Genomic DNA, 12,835 nt, shown 5'->3' with positions numbered 1-12,835 from the left:
CTCAAATGGAAAATGAGTGCCATGGGCAGCCTCTTGTGACTTTTTAATATTGAAATTCTGCTGACATAGGACAAGTTGCACCTTAGTTGTGGTGTAATCCTTAGGAATGGGAAGCTGAATCAGATGCCTCTCCATTCTCAGGTGTCTGCTTTGCACTGCTCTCATCTGTCAGTTTGTGTTTTAACTCCTGTTTGTTTACTGAGCTCTGTCCTTTTTTTTAACATGTTGAAGGGCAAGGAGACATTTGAAGGGAGATTTTATTAAATGGTTTATTTTTTTGCATTAGATACATATTTAGGCATATTTTTGCATTATTGTACATACATTAAAATACTTGGTTTTTTTAAAGTGTTTTGTGATGTAGGTATGTATTTTAATGGACAATTATGAAATATACTTGATGAAAAGCCACAATTGCTCTTCCTTTTTTTTTTTTTCCCTGTTCTCCCTCTAACAGTAAAAATGGTCTGTTTTCCAAGCTTGTACCAATTCAGGATTTCACATTTTGGTACCAGAGATCTGCATGGTATGGTTTGCAGTCTAATAAATGTTAATGCTGCTCCTGACTCTCCCCCAGCTAAAGATCTGAATAAGCAGGGAGACATTTTTCTGATGCCATTTCCCCATTACTGGAGTGAATGCCCGAGTTCTGTCGATATTATTTGCACTCAAATGGAAAAGCAGCAGAGTGTGCAGCATTTTCATTCCTTACCATCCACTACCTTCTCATGTACTCTAAAATCCAGGACATGTCATAGGAAGTTTATTAATTATGTGTAAATAAAAGATATTAAACTTTAGAGGGTAAGACAGCCCCAGGCTACATTGATTTGAATCGCTGCTTTAATTGCTGATTAGATCAGCAGTTGGGAAAGCTTCATTCAGATAATCAATTTCTGCCTTGTTTTTGTACTCTAAGCCATGTTTTCCTGCTCACCTCTCCCTGACAGATTTTTTTCCCCCTTCTCTGTCGGTAACCAAATTAAGATCCTTTCACACAACTGCAACACTTTTAAACTCGGTTTGGCCGTGCTTTGCATCCCCCTCAGATGCATCATATCAAGGGTGGCCTGTTGTTCATGAGCTGTTTATGTGCCCTTTTCCACACGTAGGTGAGTAAGCACAGCCTGCTGGAGGGTGTGAGCCAGCCAGTCCCTATGAGTGTGTGACCAGCCCCTCCCTCCCTGCCATTGTCCCAAGCAGCTCCTGGCATCTCCTGCCTGAGCTCTCTGGCATCTCCACCCTTCCTACAGTTCTCAGGTACCTGGAATGTATTTTGTGAAGGTGAACCGTGCATAGGCAGCTTCTAAGACCAGAAGAGGTGGCTGCTACCATCACCAGAAATATGTTGACTTTTTTCTGAATACACCTGTGTGTTTTAAAGCCACTGCCAGCCTGATCTTTTGACTGAGGCCCTTGAAATTTTATATTTTGTATATTGAGACACTAAATATTGTCTGTCTGTTGCTATTAGATGCCTGCTCATTGGTTCATAACTTGCAGTAAGTTTCATTTGGATGGAAAAATGGAATCCAAGCAATTATTTAGAATTTTCTTAATTAGTTAGCAATATATTTAACATGCTGGAAAAATTGTTGACTAACATGTTTTGATTAGGCTTTTTAATGAGATAAAGTATTCCTGATTATTTGTGGTAGGTTCTAGTCCTGCAGGATTTTAGGACTAGCACATCTTATCACCACACAATAATTTTTTCCACATAAAGCAGGAATGTCTTTTATAAGCCAGTTAGTTAAAATGTGGATTAACAGTGTATGTGGAGTACAGTTATGAGAATGAATTGAAACTGAGAATTTCTTTGCATTCACAGAGAGCTGCCTGCTGGCCACAGCAGGGTGAGCAGTTCAGGGCAGCTTTAGTTTCTGATGGTTTCTTCTGTTCAGTGACTTCATTCATTTCAGTGGTTTGGCTTTCCTTAAACTTCACCACCAAGCACGGCCTGCTTCTGACTTCCCATAATGAAAATTGCTGTAGGAGTAATAAACAATCATGATTTAAGTAGATTGTCACAATTTCAAATATTGTTAACAATTTATTTTTTTTCCCCCATAAAAACGCTTGGTTTCTAAAGGGGCAAATTCAGTCATCTGCTTCTCCGGGTGGGATGTCTTACAATACAATTGCAGCAATGCCTAAGCTCATGTTCCAGATTTAAGTCATGTGCAGAAAAACATCCCCCCCTCTCTGCCCTTGTTGCAGCCCCAAGGGCTGACCAGCCCTGCCGGCAGGCACGGCTTGAATCACTCCAGCTAAACCAGAGGAACAGCCACCTCGGGGCAAAAGGTGTCCCAGGCCCCTGATGAGAGTCACATGTGTAAGAGTGGGTGGCACTGCCCTTTCTCATTCCACCAAAGCATCCCCCTCCTCTCACAAGTCTTGGCTGAACTGATTTTGTGGGAAGACAGCCTGATGGAGAAAGGTTTTTCTTCAGCATGTCTCAGAATAGCTGTGCATTTGACTGTGGGTAGTGCATCTATTTTGAAGATGCTCTGCCTCAGTTGATTTGCAGTTTCCTGTATTATAGACTAGATATAGGCCTGTTTATGTATAGAAAGACTTTGACGTGCCAAGCTTTACGGTCTTTTTTTCTCCTTCAAAGTCCATTTACTTGAGTTGTCAAAAAAAACCCAAAAAGTTCAACAATCTGTGCTTGTCTACGTTTTTTTTTTTTTTTTTCATTTGAAAACAGAGAAACATAGCCTGGAAATGCATGTGTTGGTGAACACTTATTTTCTGTAATTGCCTATGCTTCATTATTCAGTGTGCTAGCTGCTGAGTCAGAGAAATCCTGTGGAAAACACAGCTGCCCAGGAATGGGCATCTTGATGGGATGAAGGCTTCTGATGCTAACTGTGGATTCAGCTGCTGATGGTGAATGACGACATCTTGGGTCTGTCTGGTTATTTACAGTTTGTTGTACCCACACAAATATGTGTGCCATCAAAAGGAAAAGAGTATTGCTGATGCTTGCCTCACAAACAGAAGCTGCCATGTTGGAGACAGACATGTGGACTAAAAGTTGTTAATCCTACACCCAAACCCTGTTCTCAGAAGATAAATGATCAACAAAACTAACACTCAGTTAGGCAATAACTGCCTCTGGTTTATGTGAGAAGGGTGTGTATATAAATGGGAAAGTCTTTGTTTAGCTATTGCTTCCTATTCCCACTGCTTACCCTCCCTTCCTTTCTTTCTTTTGTAATTCCATCTAGCATAGTTATGCTTTCTGCTGCCAAAAAGTCCTGCAGGAATTTACAGGAAAGTGGGTAGGTGTTGAAATGTTACAAATGCCCTAGCTGTATTCATCCTCGCTCTAAACTTACTGGAAATACTGTAAATGACAAAGACCTTGTGAATGGACCTATCTTCCTCCCTCTCCTTGTCTTTGCTTTTATTAGGACTAAACAGTATTTCTTTGGACAAGAGGAAGAAAGTGCAAGATGACAGAGGGTGAAAGACCTCAAGCTGATGCTGCATATGTTGAGGATGCTGTCCTGGAGCCATGGCCTGAGCTAGCCTGACTTGCTCTCACAGCCTTGTTGTAAATTGGACACAAAATTCATCGCTACCATTGCCCTGTGACTGGGAGGAGTGGAGGTTGGAGAAAAATTAGGTTGAAAATACCTTGCTAAAGGGATTTGTGCAAGAGTTTTGAGGGGATGATTTGCCTTGCTGTTTTGTTTAGCTCTGTCAGTGAGTTTTTGTGTGTCCTGTGTGTTGGGGTTACCTGCACTTCCCTAAATTTTTAGGCAGATGCTGGTGGAAGCAGGGATTGGAGTGAGGCTGACATTTTTGTTTTTCTGTGTGCCGTTGGATTTAGTTCAACTGCATGTTTTTTAAATGGCACTGAGAACTAAATGAGACAACTTATGGGATAACTCAGATGGAATTATATGAATCTGACTTGAAATCCCACAGAACCTGTAGGTTCTGGTACCTCTGACTGTGATTTTCCTTTGCATAAGCTTTTGTAAAAATAGGGCTTTGTGAAGGGCAAAATGTAAAAATGCACTAAATATCATGTTGAGGGTTTTACATGAAAATTTTGACTTGTGTTTCTTCCCAGACAGCTACCTTTGTTGTAGGATGTTGTGTGAAAATCTTTGATGCATGATATAATTGTCTGCTCCTTTGCCACCCCAGTCAGCCCACAAATTCTGCTATCACCCCTCCATAACTTGGGAATTGGCTTTTTCCTCCATAGCTCTGACACCTCCTTAATATTTCCTTACTGCCAGACATTAACAACACTAACAAAACTGAACAAGCACCTGCTCAGGAAAACAGCTACCAAATACTTCAGAGAGCATCATGGATTTTGCTCCAGCGCTGCAAATAAGTATCAAGATTGTGACAGTCTGCTAGGAACACAGAACCTGTGTTCTGAGCCCTGCATGCTCATCACACATAACAAAGATGACAAAAAATTGTGTGAGTGTATGGGACATGTACCAAAATAGCCAATTATACCAGAGCCACAGGCTGTGCCACGTGTGCATTGGGAAGCTGAGTGGGAGGAGAGGTTTGGGAGTGGTTTGCACAGAGGAGATGACAGCAGGGCCATTGATAGGACTGAAGTGGAGAGGACACAAAGGTGAGAGACCACCTAGTGATGGCAACCACAGTGTTCTGTCAGCTGAGTCAGACCATAGCCTCAGAGCAGCCCTGCACAATCAAGGTGAGAGGTCACCTTTATGGTGGAGAAGCTTTGAATGCTCTGAGAGTTACTGGTAGCTGCCACCTGTGGGATTCACATTCTCTGAACCTGAGAGAAGCAGCGAGAGAAGCAGAGAAGAGAATGATCAAAACAATTCTTATCTCATTTGCTGCTCCTATCTTGTGCCAAAGTAGAATGCAATATGGAGATTGTTTACCCAAAGTGATGGTGTTTGGTTTCCTTGGCCTATCAGGACCAAGCACGTGCCCAGATTGTCGGTCAGCAGGCAGTCATGAGATTTGTTCTCACAAATTGAGTTCTTGTGCAGTTTCACTTTAGGTGTAGGGTAATAAAGTGTAATATAGTATAGAATAATATAGTATAATAAAGTAATTAATTAGCCTTCTGATATCATGGAGTCCTCCTCATCATTCCTCCCACCAATCAGATTATTTCCCCAATAATCACCCTCTCCTTCCCAATGTAAGAAGTCTTATATCTAGGTATGCAGTCATTGTAATTAGGGAAGAGAGAGAGTTATTTGGGTCTGGGTGCTGGAGAGCAATGGCAGAAGGGAAGGGTAGGGATGGGGGTTACTCAGCAGCTGCAGGCTGTGGTGATTTCCTGCACTTTTCCAAGAAGAGCTAATGAGTCTTAAGACAAGGGATATCACAAGTTCCCACTGGGAGTAAAGAGTCTGATTGAGCTAGACCCCAAGAAGTGACTTCCAAAGGTGTATGCAAGACACTAAGATGCTTTACCTCAGAAACAGAGCCAGATTTTTCTTCCATGCTACTGAGGCTGGACTCAACATCATAAACAAGATAGCATAAACTAGAAAATTAAGTCCCTGATTAACCATTAGCCAGCCAAATACCAAGCTTGGTGGTTAATTAATCCAGCCAGTGAACTCACCTCCCAAATGCCATCAAGAGATTTTAAGGTGCAATAAATATATTGCAGCTGTGTCTGTGCTAGCAAGCAGTACAGCCCAGGAGCAGATCCATAATGCAGGAGAGTGCTGAGATTGCAATGTGCACTGTCTGCCTTTCATCTGAGAGGAAGCCACTTCTTGTGCCCTCTTCATGATGCAAACCACAGCAGGGTAAGTAGGGATGACTGGGGCATTCACTTTGTAAGTGCTCTCCTGACCTGGGCTAACTATTAATGTGCAGGCACTTTGCGTGAGCTGGCCCCATTCCAGCTTCTCTGCAAAAATACTGGGATAAGAAACACATTAAGAAATACTGCTTAATCCCAGAAGCATAATATTAGGCCTTGTGGAGACATTCTTGGTATTGCATTAATATATAAATCTTACTGAATAATAATAACACAGGATCAAATACCTAAGACAACCACTTTTTTAAAAAAATCTTTTTCTACATGAGAAACTCATATTTTCACAAGCTGTAAGGCATGAACAGTATTCCTAATTAATACACACAAATCTCCATTTTATAAGGTGCTAAGTGACTATGCCAAATCAAAAGAAAGGCTGTCAGCAGCACAGCTAGGACCAGGCTCCAGATTTTCCCATCTAATCCTATCAGCAGCCTCATGCCCATGACATCAGCACAGGGCTTGCCCTTGCAGGAAGGCCTCCCAAGAGACTGAGGCTGTTTGCTTTTAGGAGCTTAGGCTAACCTTGGAAAGGAGGGCAGCTCTCTTTTCCATGGGGTGTTGACCCAGCCAATGTCATTGCTGTCACTGCCTGTGCTCGGTTTTTCATGACTCTTCCCCTAAAGCAAGTGTCTGTGTCAGAAATAAGGGATGCTTCCAACATCAGAGTGGACTTACAGAGCAATTGCAGCAGAAGTTAGGGCAAGGTCTGGGCCAGTGCTGTGCTTGGGAAAAGACCCTCAGGATGTGATGTGCCAGATACTGTGCTATCTGTGTCAGTTCACACCAGTGCTTGCACCAGTATCTTTTTTTTCCCTCACACACAATACAGTCAATTTTCCTCTGCTTCTCCCCTCCTTTAGAAGGAAAGTAAATTGCTGCAGTTAAAAATCGTAAGTCCTCTTAAAAACCTGCTTGTGCCCAGAAAGCTAAGTATCAGAGCTTGCCTAAAGCTTAAGAAAAAGTGGCATCTTTTTCAATAAATTTACATCTCTAAATAGATGGTAAGTGTTGAATCAATTTCCATATGTTAAAATAGCAGAGCATTAAGGATTCTGGCACTTCAAGCAATCAACTAATTTGTGACTATTATGAGAATATCTTTTATATTAGTGGAGCAATTCATTTGAAAATCAGGGACAGTCTGAAGCTCTGTGCCCTCTCGATATCATAAAGGATCACAAATTGACAAAAAAATCCTGTTTGTTTGCCTGAAGAGCTTATGGTGCATTATGACATTCAGGTCTTTGCAAAGTCACCTTTCAGCTCTTAATAAGCCAATTCATAATGTCTCCCCCACCTGGCTTTCCTGGCTACATGGTCTGATCATGGATACACAGATCCAGCAATAAAGAGTGTTGGCAGATATCTCCTGGTGAAAAAGACAGGAACTGTGATATGTCCAAAAAAGATGCAAGGGGAGAAGGTATCCAGTGCTCTGCTCCCAATTTCTCCCACCCCTGTATCCAGTCTGGGCTCACTAAGCCTCATGTCTGGCCACATCAGCTGGCTGCTTGCTGCGCCTCAGCTGACAGGCCCTAAACAAAGTTCACAACTCATCATTCCTGCCATTGTGTCTGTGTCTGAAACATACTGTTTCCAAAAGGACACAGAATGTAGAATGTGTATGCAGCCTGAGCTTCAGAAAGCGTCAAGGAAAATCAACTTCTTTCAACATCAGCTGGTGCTGGTTTTACCAGCATGTGGCAGGATGAAGGCTTTGTACCAGGCTTTGAGGGTCAGAATAAAGGGAAGATGGATGAAAAGTTTCAGGTGAAGGGATCCACAGTTAATCCAGCCTCGTATCACCCTCAGCTTGCTGAGTCATCAAATATTCCATCGTATTTCAGTGCATTGTTCACAAATGTAACATGCCATCGCCAGTAAGTGCATGGCACTGTCAAACCAGTGGAGGGACACTGTGCTGCTCCTGCACAGCACGCAGCAATGTGGTGTGATACTGCTGGCCTGTATGTCAACAGCAACACAGACCTCAGAATTGCCTGCCTAAAGACCAGGAAGATGACAGCACATCAGTATACTCTCCCTCGCATTTAACACATGAACTTCCTATTCCTAAAAGGGAGGGACTAGGAGGAGGATGGATGCAGGGGTTGTTTGATGCCTTTTTAAAATTTAAGTTCATATTTTGGAGCTGGCAATGCCACCAGGGAAAGCTGCTAATTAAGCAAGTGGATTTTTCATAGCCCAGATCTTCATCACTATTTATGTGTTTAATTTCTTACTGCCAAAGAAATAGGATGTTGAACCATTGACTTCAAAACGAGGATTTGTGGGAGCAGCAGGATCTTTATTCTATATAGATTTCTAACTAACATTTTATTTTAATTGAGAAACTGTGCATTTATAACTCACTTTCCCTTTACAACATGTTCTTGGCTTGGATTATTCCTCAAAGTTTTCTTGCTCTATCCTGAACTCCATTTACCGCTGGGTTAAAAAAAAAAAATAAAATAAAGAGAACCCAAAGCAAAGAGGATAGCCACAGCTGTGCTCCTCATTAGAGATAAGATAAACACAGACTGCTGTCTGGAGAGCTGAGTATCTTCAGGAGCAGGGAAGTAAGGTGTGGGAACAATTTGCAAGATACCAACATGTTGGCTCTTGGAGTCCAGCCTAGAACTGATCTGCTGGCCAACAGTCACTCAGCTTTGAGTCCCTGGAACAACACCCTGGTGCTGTGCTGCAGCAGGACATGTAATGGTGTTAAAGGCTCAGTGGAAATGCTGTGAGGGTGCAAACAGCACTGGAAGCCCTGCATAGACCAGGCTTTTGCAGGGACAGCTCTCAAAGCACCTCTCTCAAGCAAGTGGAAGTGTGAAGGACATTCTGGTTGTATGAAAAGCATGTTTGTGAATGAACCAATACTGATAATAATAAGAAACATTTTCTTTTTAAAGGTCTATGGTATAAAGATCTATGAAGGGTTGTCCATGAAGGGATAAACCCCCCTCACCTATTTTATTTCCCCTAGGATTTCTTGATGCTTTTGTTTGCTGGAAGAAGGGAACTAGTCTTTCCTTAGGACACCAAGCTATGGATTCAGCATAGAGATGCAAGAGAACAAGCTTACACAGCACAGCAGCTAAGGGTGTATCTCTTATAATTTAATGGAGCTCACCCTCCTGACCTTTCTGTATTTGGATCAGCAGGGAGGGTGCTTAATGAGGGCTGCAGGAGGGCAATCGGGTTCTTACAGCTGGTCAGGCAAATGAACGCGAATTTCTTGGCAGTTCACCAGAAGCAGACCAATGAGGGCACTTCATCAGGGAAAGAAACCAAAAGAAAGTCTTGAAGGTAGCCAGTCAGATTTCTAAGCCACTGTAGAAGAGAACAGTGGCTCGGTGTTTCAGAGAGACTTCACAGCTGTGGGTGAGTTGTGTTTGTCTGGCCCATTTCAGAAACCCTTCTGCTCCTCCACCTTCCACAGCTTCTAGCTTCACCTTCCCTACATGTCTTTTCCCAGTGTCATTGTGTTCAGGGGGAGCAGAGAAATCGAAAACACCTAGCAAGGTACTCTGACCCTCTTTACCTTCTAGACCACACACATCACCAGGCATCGCAGAGGCAAGGGCTTTTGTAAAGGTAAATCCTGTGAGCCAGGTACTTGGAAAACCTTCCCCTCCACACCTCCTCCAATCCATGCAAAAGGCAGAAAATTTTTTTATCCACTCAGCCCTCATGCTGACACTCCCCTCTCACCTGACTCTTTAATTTCTGTGGAGGTGTAGAACCTGCAAAAACCAGAAGTCACCTGTAGAATGTTGATATTTATATTTTCATTCCAACTAGCATGGCTGTGGCAGTGCACGTGCTCTCCCTTCCTAATGCTCTCCATATGCTCTTCAAAGTGAAATGCCTTTTCCAGCTGGTCATAGTTACTGGCTACTGGCATCCCTCTGAAATGATCTAGCAACATTTCCCTGCCCTCTCTATGGCCTGGATCAGGGCAATGGCAAGCATCAGACCTGCTATGTTCCAGAAGGAGATGGAAACAGAAGTGCATCCCCTCAAGATAGGGGAAACTACTTTCCCTCTGGTTTCTCTTCTGTAAACCATCTTTGCCACAGCAGACAGCTCCTTGATCCTCCCCCCTTCTTTCCCAAGAAGGCACTTGCTCCCCTTCTGTGGCCATGCTTTGGGGCATGGATGCTCACAGGTATTTGAAACAAGTAGGAAGAAAAACCATGTGTGATTTCAGTATACATTATTCCAGAGAAGCTCAGGCATTGTACAGCACTGTTGGCCATCTCCTCATCTCATAAAAGAAGCAGCAGGTGCTTCTGATTTTGACTTGCAGAGAGGCTTATGGGTGTTGTGAGCATTGCAACTTCCTGACATCCACATGTCCAGCCCTCAGCCCCTGGCATCAGCACAATGATCAGGTCCACTGAGCCTGGCTTGCCCTGCAAGCAGCACTTCTGCATCGCCAAAATCACTACGCTTTACCAGACTGTTTTTATAATCTGCTTTTGGGGTACAGGTGTTAGAGCAAAGAGACTCATCACATGTAAATAAACACAAAGTCACATCTGTCTGATTTTAATGGCTGCACCCTCAAACGTGACAAAGGATTTTGCAGTGCATGCTGCAATAAGGTATTTAAAATCTGGTTTGAAACCTGTCAGCTTCCGTGCTCCACAGAAGGGAGCTAATGAATACCACATACTTCAAAGTGATGTTTTAAGGACTAAAAAGATGTGCATGTGGGGCTTTGAAAATGAACATAAATCATAAGAGTTAACACTGAGACCCCATTTATTTGAAACTGTGCCTGTTTGCAACACAGCCTTGACCTCCCCTTGCTGCTATGGGCCAGGGCGCTGCTGGACAGGAGGACACAGCTGCCTGGCTGCCCATCTTCAGAGGCCCCAAACCCAATGGCCCCAACAGTGACAGGTAAGGCCAAGGCTTCACTCCCACCACCACATCTTCACCCAATGCCAGCATGGTCTTTGGGGAGAATAGAAAACAAAGCCAGATCTCCGGGAAGCACAAAGAGACAGTGGGATTGGGATTGACCTTGGTGGCTGAACCCCGTGGTAGGGGAGATATGTCCCCGTGGTGGCTCCCTGCCCGCTGGTTGCAGGCAAGCTGTAAATGTCACATATTAGGAGAAAAGATTTTTCCATGTCCTATTTTTGTACTAACTACTTAAATGTGTTTGGAAAGGAAAACACCAAATACCCAATGATGAGAGAACATGAAAGGTGACAAGTCCTGCACAGGACTCACATCTGTGCCAACATCTGGAACTCTGACATTTGGTTTTCTGCAGGAGCCCTGGCTCCCTCAGGAAGTGGCAAGAGGTTCAGAACTTCCTTTCCAGCTATTCAGGACTCACTGCTGCAGCTGCCTGCAAAGCCAAAGGTCTTCCACAGGTACCCCACAGAGCGAGTGTTTTGCAGGTATTACTGCACTCACCTCCCCAGATTTATGCAGTAGGTAGGAGACTGATGTTGCCTCGTTTTCCAGGACCAGGATAAGTACCTACAAGAGCACACCCAGATTCTGAGATTTGAGGCACCGAGACCTAGAGGAGTTTGGGAACACTGGTAACTTTTACCATGATTTGCACATTCAGAGCACAGCTCTTAGTGTAATGAGGAGTGTTCAGCACTTACCACTCTAAGAGCACCCCAGGAATGAAAGCATTATCCAAAATATCTGTGCAGAATAAATTAAAAATTTCTTGGTGGAAAAAAGCCAGCAAGCACTGCCATCCCACCCTGCATAAAGGAACTGAGTTACAGTTGCACAAGCAGTCATGTTGTTGCCATTTCCTGATACTTCCGTGCTGGGCTGAAATGCCGGTGGAGGATTTTCTCTGGGGTATCGCTACTGAGTTCTGCACCCACGCCCACACCTGTGGCAAGCCAGCGGCAGCAGACAGTGACCGTGGGGCTGAGCACAGCAGCGTGGCTGTTCGGAGTGTGCCCCAGGTCAGCCGGAGGCAGTGGGAATGTGTCCTGGCTGCAGCTTTGCTGGTGCTGCCATGCCCAGTCACATTCCCACTGCAGTTTAGAATCCCAGAATCGTTATTGCCACCGTGCTGTAGCCGAGCCACCCTCAGGGTCATTAAGGTTGGAAAAGACCTCTGGTGACCTCACCATAACATCGAATGATTTATGCACCAACTGATACATACGATGGGAGTGCTCGATGTGTGACAGCGACACAGTCAGTTGGGCTTTTGGTAGCTGCCTTGGGAATGCAGTGGAACAGCACTCAGGAGACCAGAAACAGCCACTGGGCTGTTTCTGAGGCCAGTGTTCTCTTTGTCCGTGCAAACTTTTCTGCCCACTGCCATGTATGGGCTCTGTGCTTCCTGTTCACCTCTGTGAATTCCTGGGCTTCCCGCTGAAAACCCACACGGGCCTGTGAGGATTTGTTTTCCTTTGTAGCACAGTGCACGCCAATGCAAATCTAAGGCCCTTTATAAATGCAGATCAGCTCTGCTGTCTCCTATGCTTTGGCTGGACATATAGGTAATCCCTTGGGATAAGCTTGGAAGAGTAGTGCAAACCTCATTGTAAAACCATAGATCCACCGTAACAGGACAGTGGGCCAGGAGGAGCCTCCTTAAAGCTTTCCAATGTCATGGGGTGATTCTGCCTGTATTTGGACAGCCCAACAGCCCACAGGTGGGTGGCTCCCACGGAACCCAGAGCAGGGGTACCCCCGTGCCCAGCACAATGGGTGCTGTCGACATTCCGACCAGTTCCAGGGATGAGGTATGGGGAGGCACGGTCTCGCCGACAGAGCCTTCATGCGTAGGGCTTTCTTTTCTTTTATTTTCTTTTATTTTTTTAAATTTTATTTTATTTCCCCTCTCCCGCAAGTTGCCAGAAGGCGTCGAGTCAATTGTCTGCGGCGAATTCCAGCGGGGCCGGTGCCGGGAGCCGCGCGCGGGTCGCGAGGCGCGGCGCGGGGGGCGGGAGGGGCGGCGCGCGGGGCGGGCGCGGGGCGGCGCGAGGCGCGGGCGGCGCGGGGGACGCGGGCGGGAGGCGGCGG

Source organism: Serinus canaria, chromosome 2 (genome assembly GCF_022539315.1).
Source record: "Serinus canaria isolate serCan28SL12 chromosome 2, serCan2020, whole genome shotgun sequence".
Lineage (NCBI taxonomy): Eukaryota > Metazoa > Chordata > Aves > Passeriformes > Fringillidae > Serinus > Serinus canaria.
This window is presented reverse-complemented; position numbering follows the sequence as displayed.